General features: G+C 40.7%; 1 pseudogene; it reads right to left on the bottom strand.

The window, feature by feature from the left end:
- Positions 1-5,566, bottom strand: part of LOC102815043 — an 88,599-nt pseudogene extending 83,033 nt beyond the window's left edge.
- Positions 5,567-6,576: the final 1,010 nt, after the last annotated feature.

Raw genomic sequence — 6,576 nt, 5'->3', positions numbered from 1 at the left:
GAAACCCTGTGCAGGGTCACTATAAGTCAGAATCAACTCCACGGTACTTAACAACAACAACATATATAATAAATGTATACACACACCTCTGCACTGGGCTGCACTGAAAAATTAATTTCTATTGGAAATTGGGTCCAAAACTTTAAGAAAACCTGCATTCAATTTTGCCTTAACTCCAGTTTGGAAATACAGCATCTTCCCAGTTCACATTTCCCAGGGGCTCCAGATACTGAGTCATGCCATCGCTGGAAAAGAACACCTGGAAAGCTTGTTCACAGAACCAGTGGAAGTGGAGACACAATTTCAGGATGCTGTTGCAGGGTGAACTCTGGGTTTCTGTGCTTTGGTTGGCTTGTGTTACATCCTCAAGACCAATCAATCATGTACAGCTAGGTGTGTTTTCTCTATTTCTCTCCCCTGCTCCCCAAATAACAGATGACTTCATGGTTTTCAAAGCAGAACACTTTTTTTCCCCTTGCTTTTCTTGGTGCCATATACAGCTGGGCCATGAATTGCATGTTCCCAGAAAATATTGCATTAACTAAAAACCTGAAGGAATAAAACTCAGGAAGGATGGAAGGCCAGAGGCAATATGATATAGTAGAAGAACGGTGCTTGCCCTGAACAGAAGGCATTTGAATCCCTGTTGCAGCACTTGCTAGATGCATGGCTTTGGGTAAAGGAACTTAATATTAAGATACATTTGCTGAGAATGATTCTCTCAAAACAAGGCTCTGTGTTAACTGTAGAAGGTACAAGGATAAACCCTATACCCATCCCTTGTCATAAAGGAGTTTATAATCTAATAGGAGAGTTTGTTATTGTGAAGTAGCCTCCAGTCTGTTCTGACCCATAGCGAGCCTGTATAGGGTTTCTGAGGAGCAGCTGGTGACCTTGCAGTTCAAACGGCTTTGCAGTCTGACACATTAACCAACAGCTCCACACCAGGACTCCTGATGTTGTTGTTGTTAAGTACCGTGGAGTTAGTTCCGACTCATAGTGACCCTGTACAGGATTTCCAAGACTGTAAATCTTTACGGGAGCAGAAAGCCTCATCATTCTCCCGTGGAACCGCTGGTAGTTTCGAACTGCTGACCTTGAGGTTGGCATCCCAACTTGTAACCACTGCTCTACATTTTGTTGCTGTTATGTGCCGTGGAGTCGGTTCCAACTCATAGCAACCCTGTACAGGGTTTCCGAGGCTGTAAATCTTTACGGGAGCAGAACGCCTCATCTTTCTCACGTGGAACAGCTGGTAGTTTCGAACTGCTGACCTTGTGGTTCGCAGTCCTATTCGTAACCACTACGCTACCAGAGCTCCTTACCATAGGAGAGTAGAAATACACAAATAGCCAAAATTTAATACCTAGGGACTATTGTGGGTGCTCTGGTGGCACTGTGTGTTAAGCATTTGGGCTGCTAACCACAAGATTGACTATTAAAACCCAACTGCAACTCTGATGAGACTTTCTGCTCCGGTAAAGATTTACAGTCTCAGAAATCCTAAAGAGCAGTTCTGTTCTGTCCTATAGAGTCTCTATGAGTCACAATCCACTCAATGGCAGGGAGTGGTGAGTAGGGTGGAGGGGCTAATGTAGTTTTTCAGTGCTAAATTCATTTATTTGCTTTTCAATTTGTCATACATTGCTTCCAAAATGTATATATTGAGAACTCTTTGGGTGGCAGACCCTATACTGGTCATACAAAGACAAAGACATGGTCCCTGCCATGAAGAAGTTCAATCTGATGGTGCTTCCAGCCTCAGGGATATAAACAGTATTCCATAAAAGTCAGATCCATGTATTAAGAGTCAGTCAGGTCTAGGTTTCAATTTTAGGTTTACTATTTCCCAGTTGTTTAACCATTCTGAGACCCCGATTCCTCAACTAGACAATGCATATGATACTTGGAAAAGCTCACATGGAAAAGCTTTTCATCACATGGAAAAGCTCGATACCATCAAACAAAACAAAGCCAGGGGGCAGACTATGGAACAGACCATCAATTGCTTATATGCAAGTTCAGGCTGAAGCTGAAGAAAAGTAAAACAAGTCCACAAAAGCCAAAATATGACCTTGAACATATCCCACCTGACTTTAGAGATCATCTGAGGAATATATTTGATGCTTTAGACGTTAAAGACCAAAGACCGGACGAGTTGTGGGATGACATCAAGAACATTATACAGGAACATTATAAAGGTCATTAAAAAGACAAGGAAGAAAGAAAGAAAAAAAGACAAGAAAGAAGGAAAAGACCAAAATGGATGTCAGAAGAGATTCTGAAAATTGTTCTCCAGTGTAGAGATGTTAAAGCAAATGAAAGAAATGAGGAGGTAAATGAGCTAAATAGGAAGTTTCAAAGAACAGCTCCAGAAGCAAAGTCAAATATTATAATGAAATGTGCAAAGACCTAGAGTTAGAAACCAAAAGGGAAGAACATGCTCAGCATTTCTCAAGCTGAGGGAACTGAAGAAAAAATTCAAGCCTTAACTTTGATTATTGAAAGATTCTATGACCAAAATATTGAATGTTACAGAAAACATCAAAAAAAGATGGAAGAATACACAGAGTCACTGAACCAAAAAGAAATGGTCGATGTTCAACCATTTCAAGATGTAGCATATGATCAAAAACCAATGATCCTGAAGGAAAAAGTCAAAGGTGCATTGAAGGAATTGGCAAAGAACAAGGCTCCAGGAATTGATGGAATACAAATTGAAATCTTTCAACAAACTGATGAAGCACTGGAGACATTCACTTATCTATGCCAAGAAATTTGGAAGACAACTTCCTGGAAGAGATCCATATTTGTGCCCATTCCAAAGAGAGATGACCCAGTGGAATGCAGAAGTCATTGAAAAATATCATTAATGTCTCACACAAGTAAAATTTTGCTAAAGGTAATTCAAAACCAGTTTCAAACATACATTGACAGAGAACTGCCAGAGGTTCAAGCTGGATTCATAAGAGGACGTGGAATGAGGGAATGACGTGAAATCATTGCTAATGTCAAATGGATCTTGGCTGAAAGCAGAGAATACTAGAGAGATGTTTACCTGTGCTTGATTGACTATGCTATGGACAACATGAAAAGTATGGTATTCCAGAACACTTAATTGTGCTCATGAGGAACCTGTACATAGACCAAGAGGCAGCTGTTCAAACAGAACAAGGGAATATCAAATGGTTTAAAATTAGGAAAGGTGTGGTGTGTCAGGGTTGTATTATTTCACCATACTTAATCTGTATGCTGAACAAATAATTGGAGAAGCTGGATATATGAAGAAAAACGTGGCATCAGGACTGGAGGAAGACTCATTAACAACCTGCGATATGCAGATGATACAACCTTACTTGCTGAAAATGGAGAGGACTTAAAACACTTGGTGATGAACACTGGGTTGTACCTCAATGTAAAGAAGACAAATATCCTCACCACTGTCCCAATGAACAACATCCATATAAATGGAGGAAAGATTGAAGTTGTCAAAGACTTTATTTTGCTCAGATCAACCATCAATACTCATGGAAGCAGCACAAAGGAATCAAGCAACGTATTGCATTAGGCGAATCTGCTGTACAAGACTTCTTTAAAGTGGCAAGGACAAAGATGTTAGTTTGAGGACTAAGGTTGGCCTGACCCAAGACATGGTATTTTCAATAACCTCATATGCGTGCGAAAGTTGGACAGTGAATAAGAAAGACCATAGAAGCATTGATGCATTTTGAGTTATGGTGTGTTGGAGGAGACTATTGAAAGTGTTGTAGATTGCCAAAAGAACAAACCAATCCATGTTGGAAGAAGTACAGCTAGAATACTCCTTGGAAGCAAAGAAGGCCAGACTTCATCTCTCATACTTCAGACATAGTCAGGAGGTACCAGTACCTGAAGAAGGATATTATGTTTGGTAAAGTAGAGGAAGATTCCCTAGATGGATTGCCACAGTGGCAGCAGCAATGGACTCAAAAGTTGCAATGATTTTTAGGTTGGTGCAGGACTGTGCAGTGTTTTGTTCTATTGTACATAGGGTCACTATGAGTATCGACTCAATGGCACATAACAACAACAATAACTTCACACAGATACTAGAAAGATTAAATTAAGTAATATATATTCTTAGTCTGGTGTTAGTTGACAATCAGCAAGCACTCAAAAGTTTATTCTTCAACTATACAAAACGAGAAAACACTTTCTTCAGTGTTTAAGACTTCAGCAAGAAAATCAGATGCTGCAAATTAGATGCAGTTTTGAAAGACTAAATGTCAGTGAATGTAGATGGAGATATAACGGAGATGAAAGAAATTCTGTTCAAGTTCTGAAATATTTTGAATTTTTATTTTGATAGGTTATGTACTTCCTGCATGGAGTTTCTCAAGCTTTGCTCTGTGTCACAGGTTTGCTGCAATTACATGCATCTCAGTGTTTTATTTCTTGTTTGTGCAAAGCATGCTGCTGCTCCTGGAAGCTCTCCAGGGTTGCTGTCTTCTCTGTGGTGACTCAAATCCAGACGCTTCTTTCTGTGTCACCTTCATGTCTACATATGGGGGACAAGAGGACCTGGAGGATCAGACTTCACCTCTTAAGTGCTTCCATTGAAAGGTTACAGGTACCACTTTGACTGACATTGATTGATCGAAGCAATGTGACTCTCATGACGCCATCTGATTCCAAGGGAATCAACCAAAAAACCAAACCAGTTGCTGTGAGTTAATTCTGACTAATGGTGACACTGTATGTTACAAACTAGAACTGCCCCTATGGCCTGTGACCTTTTGGAAGCAGATTGCCTGATCTTTCTTCCAAGTGCCTTGTTGTTGTTGTTAAGCACTGTGGAATCATTTCTGACCCCATATGGAGTTTTTGAGGAGCAGCTGGTAGGTTTGATTTGCTGACCTTGCAGTTAGCAGTCCAGTGCTTATCCTACAGTGCTACACCAGACCTCTAAGTGGATTCAAATCATCGATCTATTGATTAGTAGTTGAGCACTTACCTGTTTCTGCTATCCCAGGACTGTAATTGCAAGTATACAGGGAAGTACTTAGGAGGTGAAGAGAATGGGAAATATTAGCAAGTGGCCATTTCATGCCATGCTTTCTGTACACTGGTCTCTTTTTGGCTATTGTTGTATTTTCAATTATTAAAGCAAAAAAAAAGATATAAAACCACAGCTTCTGGGAGAACAACTTGTTTTTACCTGCCTTGTACCTCTCTTCAAACTTGACCTTAGCCTCCTGCCAGACCTTGCGTTTAAGAGCAGGGTCCTGAAGCCATTCTTGTTGGCAGCATTTTGTCCAAGAGGATGTCTGCAGAGTACCTAATGGCCATGAGATGATTTTGTTATAGACATTCACAAAAGACTTAATCTTTAATCTCTCGGCAATTTCCTTCCTGCCCATGGCAGCTATCACTTTGTAGGGAGAGCAGTGGATTCCAGCTGTCAGAGTCTGGCTTAGAGATGGTTTGAAATGACATCATCAGTGTTCTTCAGGATTATGGCTTTGCATCAGGAGTAGTGAACAGCCAGAATCAATATTCCTTTCCCAGGTTTCATGAACTTGCTCATTTCAATGTCAACTATTCGACCACACAGCAAATCACTGGTCTTCCTATTAGTGTCTCAAATAGCCATCTCTCCTGTGACAGGACGTTTGTCAAAGTAGTTCTCGCTGCATCACTTTTTGCTCCTACCTGGTGTCTACCACCCAGGGAACTATTAGATAAACTTGATCTATACAGTACATGAAACATTATACAATATGCAGTATTAATAATAGACCAGAATCCAGTGCAGAAGAAGTACTGGACTGCTAACCTCAAGGTCAGTGGTTCAAATCCACCAACTGCTCCTCAGAAACCCTATACAGGGTTACTATGAGTCAGAATCTCTGGTAGCGTACTGGTTACTAATCGGGCTGTGAACCTTAAGGTCAGCAGTTCGAAACTACCAGCGGGAGAAAGATGAGGCTTCCTGCCTCGGAAACCCTGTACAGGGTCACTATGAGTCGGTTCCAACTCCACGGCACATAACCACCACCACCACCATGAGTCGAATCAACTAGAAGGCACTTAACAACAACAACAACAATTTAACGCCTACTCCTCTGTTAAAATAAGGCTAGTTTCCTTAGGGAAACCATTGCTTTTCCTTCTGACTAAGTCAGTCCCCCCTATTATTATCTGCTCTCATAACTCAGGCGCCCCCACCTTATGGCACTTAGCACAGTTATGTGGTAATTTGCAGTTAATCATGTGATGACTTCATTAATGACTGTTTCTTCCTCTGCAGTATACGCTGTAGGAATCATATTGTTGCTCACTACCTCTCCCAGTGCCTGGGACCATGGCTGAGTGAATGAGAGAGTAAAATTCTCAGCAGTTTAAGAACATATTTTAGCTGTCAGTATGTTATTGAAATTTGGGAAGCACTGTTTTGTATCAATTTCTCTTGGTAGCTTTTATGGAGACACTTACATAGTTCCTGGTTTTCATTCTGAAATTTTAGTCTCCATGGAACATGCCTGAACCCTCTGAATGTGCATATCTTGATCTTGTAAGAGGAACAACATTTATCTA

The sequence above is a fragment of the Chrysochloris asiatica genome, unplaced genomic scaffold (assembly GCF_000296735.1).
Source record: "Chrysochloris asiatica unplaced genomic scaffold, ChrAsi1.0 scaffold00028, whole genome shotgun sequence".
Lineage (NCBI taxonomy): Eukaryota > Metazoa > Chordata > Mammalia > Afrosoricida > Chrysochloridae > Chrysochloris > Chrysochloris asiatica.
Note: the sequence above shows the minus strand (reverse complement) of the source record. Positions and strands in the feature narration are given on the sequence as shown.